This window comes from Camarhynchus parvulus, chromosome 8 (assembly GCF_901933205.1).
Source record: "Camarhynchus parvulus chromosome 8, STF_HiC, whole genome shotgun sequence".
Taxonomy (NCBI): Eukaryota; Metazoa; Chordata; class Aves; order Passeriformes; family Thraupidae; genus Camarhynchus; species Camarhynchus parvulus.
In genome coordinates this window covers 10,291,414-10,306,988 of record NC_044578.1, presented here as the reverse complement: position 1 = coordinate 10,306,988, position 15,575 = coordinate 10,291,414, and the positions used below count along the sequence as shown (strand labels likewise).

General features: G+C 43.9%; 1 protein-coding gene across 4 annotated transcripts in view; it reads left to right on the top strand.

The window, feature by feature from the left end:
* ST3GAL3 (ST3 beta-galactoside alpha-2,3-sialyltransferase 3) overlaps positions 1-15,575 on the top strand; it is a 161,230-nt gene that overhangs the window by 119,574 nt on the left and 26,081 nt on the right. The gene's annotated exons all lie outside the window — the stretch shown is intronic.

Genomic DNA, 15,575 nt, shown 5'->3' with positions numbered 1-15,575 from the left:
CTCTGTCCTCTGATGTTTCCTTTGTCTGTGACTGTTGGTGGCAACTGCACCTGTCCATGGTACAGTCACAGGTGGGTAATGAGATCTTCTGAATTCCTTCAGGCACCTGGAGCAGCTTGGACCTGCTTGACCAGGTACTGGGATCCTTGCTTAGTCCTCTCTTGAGTAAGTGAAATCAAAGGGAGCTTATTGGAGAAAGAGTAAATGAAAGGCGAGTGGCTATTTATTGCTGGGTCAGTGGTCAGATCAGTTTATTCTCCCTGCAGCTGAGAGGGATTTGCTCTGTGTTGTGTTGGTCTTTTGGCAGCACTTGCATACTGAGAAAGGGATAAGTGCTGTGTAGAGAGGAGGATTTTCAGGAGATGTTATAAGGAAAAAGAATTAATGTGATGCAGAAGCATTAGCAGAATAGTGAGGCAGGGGATTTTATGTGTTGCATACAGTCTGGTGAAACAGTCTCCCTGATATCTGTGTGGTGCCTTAGTGCCCTGGGAGACACTGTGTCCAGAAGGAGGAGCAGTGGAATATGGACATAAGGAAATGTAAAAGCTCAACTGCTTTTTATTTCACACTAAACCAGAAAAATCTGGAAACAAGTAAAAACTTGAGAGAAAACATTAACTTAAGAGAAAACATTAACCTCTAAAAAGGACAGGTTTGGCTGAGTGTTCACTGTCAACAGCAAAACAAATGTAGTCTCCATCACAGAGTTCTGGCTGAGCTGGCACTGCAGATTGAAGTCTTGTAGGAAGATAGAGCATAGTGTATCACCAGAGAATGTAGACCTGCCTTTAAGAAGGGGAAGGGTGAGTGAATCCAAGTGACTAAAACACTGGTAACCTGATTTCAGTCATTTGACAAGCATTGGAATAACTAAAAGAGAAAATCATAGCACTGGCTGCAGCTAGAAGTAGTATGGGATGGAGAAAGGTGACATGGTTAGCAGAGGGGAGTATTGCACCATGCTGACCTAATAAGTCAGTGTCCAAGTGGAAAGGAAGTGGGTTGGAGTCCCAGAGCCTGCAGTTCCATGAACTCGTGGCTGTTGCAGAAGGGTCACAGATGTGAGCTGTTCGTGCCTCTGTGGTGACTGGTCTGGCTGTGCTGACTTGGAATCACGGCTCTAAGAGCCTGTGACACTTCCAGGCACCCCTTTGCTGATGAAACAACTGCTGCCACTGCATCACCAGAGGGGGATTACTCATGGACAGTCACTCAGAACAGTTAAACTTTCTCCTGGACTGTTATTTTTGCCAAGAGACATAATCTACATATATTGTAACCCACCCCATTGCTTCCCAGTGCTTGTACCCTCCTGCATCTGCCTGGCTCTTTCAGTGACAGAAACTCTTTCTGAGTACACAAAGTACCAGAGGAATTGCAGAGGGATAGAGGCTTGGTCATATATTGCTTTTTAAAATAATGGTCAAAAGCTGAAAGTTTCTCTGTTGCATGGAGAGTAGATGCTTCCTGAAACAAACAGGACTTTACAAGCTCCAGATATGCAAAGCAGCCATCCCAGCCTGGTACTGAGGCCAGTTCCAGGGTGGTTTCTTGGCTGTCATGAGTCAATTAGAGGGAGCTCTCTGGCTTGCTCACATCCCTGAACATCTGGCACATGGCAATAAAGCTGCCAAGTGAGGGCAAAGGTGCCACTAGAAATTGGCAGCTCACAAGCTTCGTGCTCATGTGTTAATGAGCCTGTGGATGATTCCAGTGGGAATCTCTGCAGCCTTTGCCAGGAGGAGTCACTTGTGCAGAAAGTGCCTGTGGCACCCAGAAGTTCTCTTTGATAGTGAAAGTCACAGGAGCAAGTGGGCACCTGCCTGTGAGTGAGGCCAGGCTGGGCTGTCTGTCCCTTGCAGGGACATGTATCTGACAACTGGCACACAGCAGTGGTGCCCAGCAGCCATCATCCTCCAGCAGTGGGCATGACAATTACCCCTGATCCTTGTCACAGCATGAGACTGCTGCTTCAGAGACCTTGTGGATAGTTTTATTTAACTTTTTATTGGGGAACTACATTATTGTATTAACCCAACAGCATACTCCTAGTTGTGGTAGAATGTGTGTTATGATACCTTGCTGCACAATCAGTGAGCCAAGGCCAGACTGCTGCCAGCACTTGTGCTGTCTGCTGAGCTTTTGTTTAGAGCTCCTCTTCTTCCATCAGTTAATGGCCTTGTCATGCTGCATGCTTGCTAGGGCAGCCTGTGAATGTCACAGCCCTGTAGTTCACTGTGGATTCCTCAGATTATGAAATAGCCTTACCTGTGGGCTGGTTTACATCCTGAAACAAACCTGAGGAGCCATCATGCTCCTCCTGTCGTCTTCAGGAAAGCAGTGAGGCTGTGAATCTGTTGTTGCTGTCCCATCCCAAGGAAAGCTTCATTCACATGCCTGTATTTTCAGCTTGTTTGGAACTTGAGCCCAGCACTTGAGCAGGTGGTTTCTCTGGGTCTGCATTAGGGTAGGAGAATCTGCTTTTTCCAATACTGTCCCTTGCCTTTGGTGACAAATTGAGTGGCCACTGCTGGCAGATTCACTCCAGAGTTTGCTTTTGAATTGCAAATATTTTCTTTCCCTTTTCTCCTCCAAGGGGCTTGTTGCTTTAAATGTCTTGTGTACAGTGGGTCTTTTCAGGTTTTCATGGATTGTGAGAAAGACATGTGGGATGAGTCTTGGGGCAGCACTCTGGTTTGGTGGAGCTGTAAACCCACGGCAACTTTTCTTAATGCATTGTGAATGCAGAGCTTGGTTACAGGTTTGTGGTGCCTCATCCTGTGCTGAAACACAGCTTCAGCCCCTCTGCTTAGAGATGTGCCAGGGTGGGCATTGCCTTGTGTCCTCCTGCTCTCCTTTGACTCAGCTGGAAGGGTACAGAAGCTGCTCCATCATAAGCAAGAAAAGCTTTTGAATTGAGAAGTCATCTTAAGGCTTGTTTAATTTCTTTCACAAATTTGAGTTTTCACCTAAATAGCTATTTATAAGTAATCCCTTCAGAAGTGTAATTGAGGAAGGCATGGCTGGTGAGTAAGGCAGCCAGGCTGCTCAGGGGACGTGATGAGGCTTGCAGTGAGGAAGAGGCAAGAAAGCCTTTTCATTAGTGGTTGTCCTGTGGTCCTAGCACATGGTTTAAAAACCATTTCTACTCCCAGAGCGTGGGGGAATTCTATTAGGAATTGTAGCAGGGAGTACTCTACCACATCATCAGGAATCATTCAGTGTCTCAGTCAAGGTGACTGAGCCATGACTAAATGTTGAAGCACAGAAAATGCTTTGTAAGAAAGTGAAAACATGAGGCAGACTTTTCTGGCTCCTACCAAATCTCTGACTGAGAAGATGAGGTGGGAGGGTCTCTGTGATGCATTCTGTGGAGAATATTCCATATTCCTTTGCCAGAGAGTAGATGGAAGTTAGCTTGTCTTTCTGGTATGATTGTTTTGACATCATTGTTTGGGTTTTAAGGTTTTGATCTCTCTGGCTCTGTAGAAAGCTAGTCCATACTGCTTAGGGGGTTGTGCTGCCATGGTCAGGAGCTGTTTCACCATTGGAGGCATTGGTGGGAATGGCCCAAGGGAACCATGGAAGACTTGCATATGGAAAAAAAATCCTTTTCTGTGACTGGCCTAGGAGATCAGAGCAATTTCCAGAAGATTTAAGGAGAAGTATGAACACTGGTGCCCTATGAGAGAAGGTAAGCCAGTTTTTTCTAGTCATGGTTAGAAAAGAGGCTGGAAAATATGTAGATATGCTGTATAAAACATTGTCCCTGTTGACCAAGACAGGGAGAAAAGTTTAGTTGTGCATTTTGTGATTTTTAGCAAGCTTTCAGGTAGCACTGTGGTGAGAGCCATACAGGAACCTCAGTAGGCAAATGACCCAGTTTACAACATGGGCCTTGGGGGAAACTTCCTGGCCAGATTCCCAAAGGAAGGTTGTTGGTATGGGAATTGCAGGCTGGAGCCTGCCCTTCATACATACCTGCCTGCAACATCGTGATGAGATTAGGCAGGTCACTGCACAGCTGAGAGCTGCTCCTAGCCAGGCATGCACATGCACAGTCTGTGTAAATGCACTGTCAAGCATCAGCTGGTGGCAGGGGCTGCTCTGGTGCCTTTGCAATGTGCCTTCATAGCATTCAATGTTGCCAGGTGGATGTGTCCTGGACAATAAAACTTGTCCACCTGGATTGGGTAGCCATTAATATCTGCAAGTCTGTAACCATTCACTTAAGCTTATGAGGTAGATCAAGAAATTAAAAAATAGCCATGACCACACTATTTCCTGGATGAAAAAAATCCAGGTGTCAAAAGTTTGCAAAGTGTCTGTACTTGTAGGAATGACATCATTGATGACTCAATTTTTAGACAGTTTCTCTTCAAAATTAAAATGCAAATTGTTGGTGTGTCTGCCCTTCTAGTCTTTTCTGCACGATGCATGGGTTTTGTCCTTTTTTTTTTTTTTTGTCCCTTGCTTTGCTTGCTGTTACCTAACACAAGTCATCCTTGCCATGCTAGGCATCAGCAGTCCTTAAAGAACCTTTATCCCACATCTGCCAAGACAGCATCATCTTCATTTCTGGCTCAGTAATCCCAGCTGTAACGTGAAAACCAGAGAGCTCCAGTCAGATTTTTATTTATTTAGTTTCTATTCCTGTGCATCATTCTTAAATGAAGAGACCCAAACAAGATTTACCCCTGAAAAGACTGTATCACTGCCCTAGTAGGACATCCTTTCTGGGATTGCCTACCCATCCTGCTTTATCCTGAGACAATTTCTTCCTAATATAGTCACCATCTAATCTCTTCTGATGTCTGTGGCCATACAACTGACAGCTGCTGCTCTCTCCTAGATATTTGATCACTGCTTCCTTCTCAACCAAAGTCAAAAAAGATGGGCAATTTAGAGTTGCAGTTTTTCCACATCTTGAAAAGTCAGTGTGAGGGCCAGCTGAAGAGCAAGTGCAGATGTCTTGAAAAGGCACCAGGAGGGTGCTCATGTTGCACTCTCTCTGTTTGGCAGGCTCTGGCAATATTCAGACACCAGTTTATGCAAATCCTGGTAGGTGCATTTCAAGGTCATAGTGCCTGTAGACTCAGGTTGCCTGCCTTGGTTGGAATAGCTGAGCCAATGTAAAGAAATTCCAAATCTGATGGCTCTCTTTTGCACCACAGTGCTCTCGGATGTTTGCATGGCCTCTCCAGCAGCAAGGTGTGTGTCTGTCCCTCCCCAGCTACAGTTAGTTCTGCCACCAGTGCAGCCCATGCCTGCTGAGGGTATTGCATGGCCCGCATGTGCAGCAGATGTTCCTCCATGCAGCGAAGCCAGCACGTGGGAGAAGTGCCAGGACATTGCCAGCAGTGAAACTGAGACGTCACCCAGAGGGTGTTGCCCATTCGTGCAACTGCTGGTAGAATGAAGATGTTCTGTGTTAACACTTCAGTAAAGGACTTCAGGAATCATTTGAAGTCTGCAAAGCTTCCCTTAGCCTGAGAGATTTGAGTTCAATTTATTTAGTTACGGAGTTCAATTTATTTAGCTTATGCATGAGATTTTGGGGGGATTTACTTGTAGTCTCTCTCTCTAGCTAGAGGGAAGATTTTTTCTCACAAGAGTTTTTAATTTTGTAGGAAGAAGTGCATCTGAAGCTAGGCAAACGACCAAAAAAGGCAGCACATTTATATCAGTATAAGTATTTTTGCTACATCTGCCCTACAGGCTTGATGAATTTGCTCTTGGTGTCTTGAAATCAAGACTGGATATCTTGGTCCACTCAAACAGTGTGAGAGTAAAGGACTGGAAGGAGAAGTTGCTGATGGAGGAGCACTGCTCCGTGCTATGCAGAATATCCAGAAGGATTTCAGCAGGGTTTCTCTCAGCCTCTCAAGCCGTGCTGAGAAGAAATAGCAGAATGTGGTGGCTAGAAGCTCAACTAGATAAAATCAGTCTTAACACACATAATTTCCTAGAAATCTGTCCCTACAATTGTCAGATGACATACTTGCAGAAGGGAGCACTGACTGCTGACATCTTTTTACTGTAATGCAGACTTAATCCAGTATCTGGGAAAATTCCGTGTGCTGGGAATACAAAGGACAGGGCTGCACTCATGCTGCCTTCCCACCCTCCGGTTCTGTGACTCTGGGACCACCTGTCCTCACTTTCTATGACCCATTTGTTGACTATGGGGAGCAGGGTAGCAAGCCAGTAATACACCTGACAGCTTGTCATGGAAGTAAGTTATTTGCTTTATCCAGTTGTCTGCAAATGTCACAGCAATTTTTTCTCTTCTTGGGGCACAATTAGCTTGATCTGTTTCTGCATCCAGAGGGAGAAGGTTTTGTGGAGTCTCTGAGGTGAGCAACCTCCAGCATAACAGAATTCCCCAGAAGAGCTCTTTGGAGAGCATTGCAACACCACAGGATGCTGTAAGTTCACCAGTGTGGGGTATGAAGACTCACAGAGGAGGGGGAAAACACTGATTTGATTTTGTAAATAAAATCCCATGCTCTCTGTCAGTGGCTGAAAAGAGACTCCCCTTTCACAGCTCCAGGAATTTTGCTATCTGCATTTTTATTTAAAGTGGGGGGGGGGAAGAAAGTCTGAACAGTAAATATTTATCCAAGATGTGTGGTTGTTAATATGATCCAGTCTTCAGTCATTTTGAATGGTGTCATGATGACAGATGTTAATTCAGAAAGGAATAGATTGGACGATTTATGCCTGAAACACATGTGTTCCTTGGCAGGCTCCATGGATTACTTGCATAGTTAGAGCTGTCTGAGCAATTTGTAACATTTTCTCTGCCTCGAAGCACCGAGGGCTCCAGGACAGGGGGTTGACCTTTATCTTCAGTCTGCTATAATAAACAGAGGTAGCTAAACTCCCCGTGTGCTTTTATCTTCCTAAATTTATCTCTCCCCCTGTGCTCCAGCTGTGTGTGGTGCTTCTGGTTCTACCCAAGAGGAATGGCAGTTCTTTCTGCAGGAGAGAAGGATGCTCCTGTGTGTGAATCCCTGACCTCCTTCCCCTCCTGACTGAGCAGCACCCCTGCCTCAACACTCACAGCTATTTAATGCAAACACTTGTCCCAACAACAGAAGTGAAAATAGACCAAGCCATGTGAAGGCAGTAAGCAAGAGGGATTCAGGAAAGACCTGACTTTTTTTTGGTAGTATTTCTATGCTTGCAGTTGTGATTTTATGCCATGTGTCTGAGTGTGTTTCTTCTCAATTAAGACAGGTTTGTAAAACTGTTAGTGTCTTAATTTTTATTTGTTTATTTAGTCAGAGGCATAAAATTGGAGGAAAATGGCCAAATTGTTGGGTGCACAAGAGCTTAGTAGGTCTACTTGGAAGTTTCTCTCATCTTGACCATCTCTTGTATTCTGACCATTTTTGATTATATGAAATTTGCCCACAACTGACAAGGACAGAAAATACAGAGCCTGGCCCAAGTGATCAGCACTTCTGCAATTTGGAAAACAACTCTTTAAATGTAAATGTTCTGTTTGCATTACGGTTTATTTAAATTCTAATCTTTTAAGAATATTAAATAATCTTACTTAAAAACTCTTCTTCTGTAAAACACTAATTATTAATGCAAGTCTAGAAAACAAAGTAGGGCAGGAGCTTCCTGGCATCTTCCCAGTTTCTTGTTATTTTGACCTTTCTGCCTTCTCTTCTTAGAGGACACTGAATAATTTGTATATATTCTATATGAACACTCAGTGAATATACAAATGATTTGGCTTCTCATTTCAGCAAAGATGCCAAAATAGGAGAAGACAGATTTTCTGTGTACTCTTGCTGTAAAAACAATGTAAAAATTTCCCTGGAGTCTCACTTTGAGATAACTTCTGAAAGCAATGAGGGCTTTTAGGCCATAATTCTTCCTGTGGTGATCCTTTAGCTTTTTTTTGTTGTAATGTGCCAAGAATTTAGTCTAAATATATGTTGTTTAATGAGTTGCTGTTTGTATTCAAACTCGTGAACCAGTTCAGCTCCCCAAAAAAGACCTTGCTGATGGATGTCCTGGGATGCCCTTGTGCTTTGTCACCCAAGCCTGCAAAGGCAGCTTTTTAAGTTTTTTTTCAATTTTTTTCTTCTGAGCAGGCATATGGTTGTAAGTGGAGCAGGTAGCTGGGCTTGTAGTTGGGATCATAGTTGGGATCACCTCATATTTTCTGTTATAAGTGATGGGGAAAATGCTTTATCATTTTTATCATTTTTACACTGGCATCTTTGAGCTGGTCTTTTCCTTGCCGCATGTTTGCCACAGCCAGAAAGTTCAGCTGAAATTATTCAGCTGTCTCACGATGAGGCTACTGAAAATGTATAATTGTTTCCAGATTAAAAAAAAAAAATCTTCCACCCTATTTTGTTGTCCAATTCTTCAGCCTGGTGTGGCTGCTGCTGTTCTGTGAAATCCCAGGGCTTGGTCTGATGTTCCATGGGGGCTGTTAGAGATGCCCTCAGTCCTACTGTGGGTCCCCTGTCCTGCCTGTCAGGTGTCCTCCCACAGTTAGTTGGGATGCAATATCTCCAGGGATGTGAGAACCAAGTAGGATTTTCTCATCAGTCACTTCTCCACAAAGAGTCTGGGGCAAGGGCAGCAGACCAGGGAGCAGGGAACATCTCCTGGGCTCTCAGGAACCCCTTTTCCTCCTCTCTGCCATCTAGGCAATGGGAAGGAGCGGTAGCCTGGTCTGGGACATGGCAAGAGCAGGAGTGATAAGGACAGCAGAGAAAGGAAGGGTTTATAACTGGCAGGAAATTCCTAAAACACTGGCACTTTAAGACTTTTTAAAGTGCTGTATGATTATAGAAATCAAGCTGCCAGAAGTTAAAAAAGGCAAAAAAAAACATTGCGTTTTCAATGTTAATTCAGTTCTCCTGTGCAGATGTTATCCTTAATTGCTTAATTATATCCTGGCTTGCTTAGAGCACAGCTGTCTATCTAGTGGAGAGGGAAGACTGAGATTTGGACTAATTTCTGTAATGTAAGGCATTCAGCCTTGTATGAGTAGTTGTAGGAGCTGCAGAACACGTGGATAGCAGGGAGGAAATGTGAGGAGGAAGATTGGTCTCCTGGTTACAGACACCGAGGGTTCCTCTTGAGGAGGTGTTAAACACACTAAGTATTGCAGAGGTGCTCTAAATGTGGAAGTATGCTTTGTAAAACCCTTAGATACATGGTGATATAAGAAAAATCTTGTGGAAAGATTGAAAAGTCAGTGTTCTCAACAGCAATCCTGAACTGAAATTGCAAGACAATCCTACTTCAGCAATTACTAACACATGGATCTGACCCTTTCAGCCCTGGTATCCTTTTAATGTTATATGATTATGACTTTTAATAAACTATGTCATAAAAATAGTAACAAAGTAAAGGAGGTGGTCCCTTAGGGAATAAAACACCCTATATAATGTATATAATTGTGATATAGGGCCTATTCTTCTTCAGGATTTTTCTGAAACTCTACTACTTTAGATATTTTTTCATTGAAGGATAATTATTCACAGACAAAAAAAACCACAAAGCAAACATAATTTATCTAAATCCATTCCTTTAACTAAAAACTTCCATGTTTCCTAAGACATCTCAGAACAGGAATAGTTCTTCAAATTTTGGCTCAAAATCCAGGTTGCATTTTGAACAAAAGAGTCTGTGGGACAGTCTATGCATCACCCTGTTTGTACAGAGAAGACATGTCTGCTGACATGCCATATGTGAGCCATCTCTTATGCTTCAACTTCTGAAACAGCATTCATCAGAAAAATCTTCAGTTTTTCTGCAGCTCCTCTGACATGTTCCAAGTCCCATTTTCTTCACAGGACAATCTCTTTTTTGATGGCATTTTTTTATCTTACAACTGTGAACCACATTTTGCTCTCAGTTACGTGGATTAAACCATGAGAATACTTTTTTTTTAAGAGGAATTCCTTTTCATTTACAACATGTCATAAAAATAGCTTTGTTCTCCTCACTCCTTAGACTGGTCTTGGCCTTGTGCTGTTTAATCCTGTGAATCAGAAGACAGCAGCTGGTATTAGACCAGCCACACAGGAGGCCCACGTGTCTGTATTTGTGTTAGCTGTGGCACTCAGTTATGTAGTTCAAATGGAGCTGGAAATTCAGTAGGCCTGTTTGAATATTCTTCTCTGCTTATTAACAATATTTGTTTGCAGGCAAACAGGGCAGAAACTTCCTGACATCCATGGGAATGAGCACATTGCTGAGTTACAGCAGACTGGTGTGTGACACAGCAGTGCCACCCTCATGTCCCAGGTGGATTTTGTCACCATTGGAGCTGCTGCTTTCTGAGCCAGTATCTGTGCATGGGACAGCTTCCAGTTTCATGTGTAGCCAGGGTGCTGTGTAAGTTACATGTCTGGCACAGTGTTTAAAGTTTGCAGCTGCTGCTTGGAATACATTTCCTTTCTCTTGTGGTTTTTGACTTGGTTATCCAGCTTAAAGAAACTTATCTCTGGCCAATGTAGTGAGCTATTAGCTCAGCTCTATCAACAAAGAAACTACTGTTGCTTTAAAAAGAAAGAAAAGCTCTAGTAGTGCCATGTTTTGAGGTGCTTTTGTCTCCATTAGTAAAAACATTAATGAAAACTAAGTTTGTGGCCTTTATAAGCTGCCAGGAGTTCTTTTAGGTGCTGTGAGGCAGTGGCAGATGGAGCATACTGACAGGGGAATGACCTGGTAAATTACAGCCAGTTGATTTTAGACTTGGTCAGGGGGAGGATGCCTCAGGAGAAGAAACAAAACTGGTAAAAAATTAGAAGCATTGTGTTGTTGGGCAGTCCAAGAGCTGCATCTCTTTTGACAGCAGAACTTAGAGAAGATGAGGGAGAGGCTTGAGCAAAGCTCCTACTTCAGGCAGAGTAAGAGCTTTTCAGTGGGGCAGATAAGAGTGGAACTAGTCTCCAGAGCATTTCTAGGCTCTAGAAACTGAAGATAGGTTCATTCAGAATGAATGCTGGCTGTCAGAGCCATGTACAGAGGATGGTGAGGGGTTCTCCATGGCTTTGAGAAAGTTGGGTAAATATGTTTGAAGTGTGGGCTAGTGGGTCTGGCAATTGACCATTAACCCAGACTGCAGGCTCTCAGCACCTCTGTTCTTGTTGCTAAAAATTCCTTGTTGCTTTGATAATCAGTGCAAATGATGCAACTTCATTTATATTGCCACTTGCAGAAGAGCATTTTCTAGGCCTCTGTGTCTACTTGACCGCTGAGAAATGCAGCACTGGCTGATAAGATGGTTATTTTCTAGTGGAAACACAACTTCCACATCTAATCCAGTCATGCCTGAGCAGAAACCTTTCAAAAGCCTCTGCAGATGGATTGCAGTGGTTTTGCTGTGCCTTGTTTGTGTGGCAGTGAGAGCTTGTGGATGACTGGTAGAGAATAAACCACATTCCAGCCTTGGTGGGGGCAGAGATTCCAATTAACAATGTGCTCACAGGCACCGTGAGGTCTTGTGACTGGTGCATCATCTCTTGACCTTTTTTTTTTTTTTGCCTCATGTCCTTCTTCCTCTCCATTTCTGGTGTTGGCAGAGTTCAAAGGAGCAGTAATCTCTGTTTACCACAGACTCCCTCTCCAGTCTCTTAATTTGGTTGCTTTGCAGCAAAGTATTGCATACCCAGACTTCATGTTGCATGTAGGTGACCTTTGCAATCTTCCTGTTCCCTTCCCATCAGAGCTAGAATCATCAATGAGCTATTGTACTCTTAAATCCAGTAGTGACACAGAGGCAGCATCTGTATCATCTGGATGCAATGGCATTACCTCTCTTCTTGTTCAGTATATTAGAAATGTTGTTATTGTGGGAGACTCAGCCTGCTTCTAGTGGTTTGTATTTTCCACTGAGGTGCTTCTTGGCTGAGGCTCTGAGTTTCCATATCTTATTTTAGAGAATGCTCTGATTTGCCTTGGTAAATCTGAGAACAGGAGATGGAAAACTGAATGGAGACAAAAAATAGTTTACAACTAGCTGTGCCTATTAGCCTTCAGTATTCTGCAAATGAGCAGAATGAGGGATTGCAGCTGGATGGTCTTGTCCCTGGAGCTATTTGGTGAGCCCTGCCACTTTTTATCCCTTCCTCCTAATCTCCTATCTTTGGTCTGTTATGTCTGTACCAGTTTGTTCCTGGAGTGGTGTCTACAGAGGTGGTGTCTCTTTCTGCCTCTCTTGCTGGGTGAGAACTGTACAAGAGACTGGCTTGAAAGCCCTGGCCTATCTAAATTCTTTTGTACTTTTAAAATACTTTTCTCTAAAGCCTTTAGTGATGTCCTTTGCAATTACACAATTTTGAAAACATTCCAAGATTGCTTAAAAATGCCATGGCCCTCATAGGCTCGTTCTTCAGTCATGTTCTCCTGTCTGCCTGTTTGTGGTGCTTGTTTCTTTATGCTTGTGCCATGTAAGCTTCTTTTGGCAGCTTTTGGCACTGTGAACACTGATCTGTGCCTGGGACTCCAGGTGTGCAGTAATACCAACAAGTAATAGCAGTAGAAGCTTAACACAAGGATACACAATTTCCAGCCTGGACCTTCTGGTTTCCACCTCGGTACCAGGAGGTGATGAGGCACTGCAGGAACGTTGCCTAAGCAGTTTTCAGACTCATTTTCTGACTGTTTATCATTGTGCTGATGAGGACAGGAGTTATTTCATTGTGACAAGCCCACCCTTAAGCACTGCAGGTTTTGCCACTGCAGCAGACAACAGAGGATGCCCCCAACCTCCAACTGCGAGTCTGAGCTGCCCAATCTGGCAGGAAAAGCGTGCCCTCCCTCCTAATGCCTGCTGCTCCTCGGCTCTCCTCCCAGCCAGAAAAAGGGACAGCGTTCCCCAACGGGAAGTGATTGCTTTGGAAGCCTCTGTGAACATCTGGGTGCAATCAGGCTGAACGTGCATCGCACCGAGGCGGGCAGCGGCAGGGGCTGCGCTGCCGGGGCTGTGTCGGGAGCAGCCCCGGGGCTCGCAGGGCTGGCGCTGCGCTCTGCAGCCTGCCCGGGACACGCTGCACAGCGAAACCACAGCGCTGAGAAGGGAGCTCAGGGCCGCGGGGCTGCAAAGCCAAACCACAAAGCTGGGGTTTCGGTCATTGTAAGCCAGGAAAGGAGTTTTTGGTTCTTTAGCACTGCACGGGGCTTTGCCTGCTCTAGAGATGAAAGTGAGAGCTGCCGGCTGAGACCCCGTGTTCTCCCTGTAATTGTTTTAGAAATTACAGCAGGAAAATGCACCAAAATGAAAGACTCCCCCAGCTGTCCCTCAAAACTAACCTCAGGGGCACTTCCCAGTGAAGTTACAGGGAAGAACACAGAGCAAACAGAAATGAGACAGGAGGGAGAGCCAGAGCAACTTCAGAGCAGTGTGACAGCTGAAGGAAATGCTTAGGGAAATAGTCATGAAGAACAACAGGAGAAACAGCTAAATAGAAGGGAGTAAAGCAGACTGGTTGTATTTCCAGCTAGGGACGGGCACCCCCATTTATTTTGCACTGGCATTGAACTAGCTGAGAGGAGGAGCCCAGGTGTGGTCCTCGTGGTTCACACAGTGCTGGGAAGATGGACAGCAGTGCTATGTCTGGTTATTTCAGCTCCAGCAGCAGCAAGGAATAAAACTCTCAAATGTTTATAACTTTTCTTCTTTTTCTTTTCTATTTAATATTTTATGTGTAATGTAAAAGCCATGTAAAACCTACTTACATCCAAGAACTTATGTAGAATCTCCTATGGAGTGTATGTCCAAACAAAAGGCATCTTCTGTCCACTTTAAATAGCTTGCAGACCTTTGGCTTGAATTGTTCACAAAATTTGGGCAATGCTATATTTAGAGGTGTATGTAAAATCGTAATTGAACTTATACTTATTGAATCATAATTGAACTTTATTTTAGTTTCAAGGTCAAACACTATTTTTCCAGGGAGTGCCTGCTTAAGCCCATGATAAGATGGTTTCACTGAATGAGTAGCTGTTCACGATTTTTGTTTATCATCTTCATTTTTGTGAGACCTGGAGCATGCTTAATGCAAGTGGAGTCTGTGACCCTTTTTTTTTTTTCCCATTTCTTTCCTGGAACTGAAAGGCCTCTACTTTACGTGTGCCCTTAGGAAATTCCAAAGGTTTAATATTTATCCAATTTTTAATGAATTTTCACAAAGAGAGAAAACCCAGCTGGCATACCAAATCCCTCAAATCCCTTGGTCAAATGGATGTTATACTTTATTAATATCTGTAAAGGGTTTTTTTCTGGTTTTTTTTTAATGCTGGGATCACTCGGTGGCTGAAAACGTCTTATTATAATGGAAAGTGTTAGACTACTTTGACACCAGGCATTCTTTCTAATTCTACTATGATGAAAGAACGTGAGTGATAATTAAGATTTTTTCCATTTAGGGTCCCAAGGGCACTTGGCCATTGATGAAATGTGAACTTAAACCCATGGGATGCTTACCCTGGTTGTCAAAATGTATTGTGTTTGGGCAGTTTTGAGGGGGAACAGATAGCAATGGGATTTTGTTTTCCTAGAGTGCTGGTTTCGATGAGAGTGTGCACTCTCCTCAGGTTTGCTCTGTTAATACCTTTTGTAGCACGAGCCATCTGCCAAAATTTCAATTTCAGGGTATGAAATTCAGCAGCTAAAGATATCCATGGAATTGTTCCATAAAAAACACTCTGTAAGGTGTGAGAGTGGTGTGAGAGTTCACAGGAGCTGAGCACAGGACAGGGAGTTTGTGAAATGCAGCAGGCATTGGCTGAGGCAGAATTCCAGTCTGTAATTACAGCGGTGATCACTACTGGGCAGAGGAAGCTCCTGAGGATTTTGCAGTGGATAATCAACATTTTCATCAGTGCCTTGAGAGCAGCTGTAAAGTCACTGCTAAGCTGCAAGCAACCCAAAACTGGTGTGTATAATGAATTCCAGAGTGTGTCCTTTTAATGTAGTATAGTGTCTGTTTCTTGTCATGGAGATCTCAGGGAAGATGGCTCAATGCTTCAAGGAGGTGTTCAATCAGGTTATCCTGCCCAAGAAGCTGGTCAGCAGATTAGTATTCCTTCCATCTTCCCTGTGCCTTGCTCTGAATGAACCCAAACAGAAGTGAAACATTGGAACACAATTGCTCCCTAAGTCCTGTGAACACAGAGCCTCTGGTTATTTTGGGGGCACTCTGTGCTGTGCCTGCTGACACCTGGAAAGGTGTCAATGATGGGGAGCAATGATGCAAAGCCATTAATGAGCAAGGATGGGAAGCCATGTGGCAGAGTGGCACCAGCCCCTCCCCAGGCAAGGCTGTCTAGGAGTGCAGCTCACATCAAGGCCAGTGTTCTTCCATGTGTGCAGAGTGAAAACGTGAACTGGGTAAAAAGAATAGACATACTTAGTTATCTCTTCCCTTGTACCGTGAACATTCATGACTCTTCACAAAACAGGATGATATCTGTAGGGGTTTACAGCTTAATTCACATAAAACCTAACAGGGGAGGACAAATACAGGATAAAGTGGGAAGACCTGGCCTGTCTGTCTCCCTCAATTACTATCTGAACTGGCTCA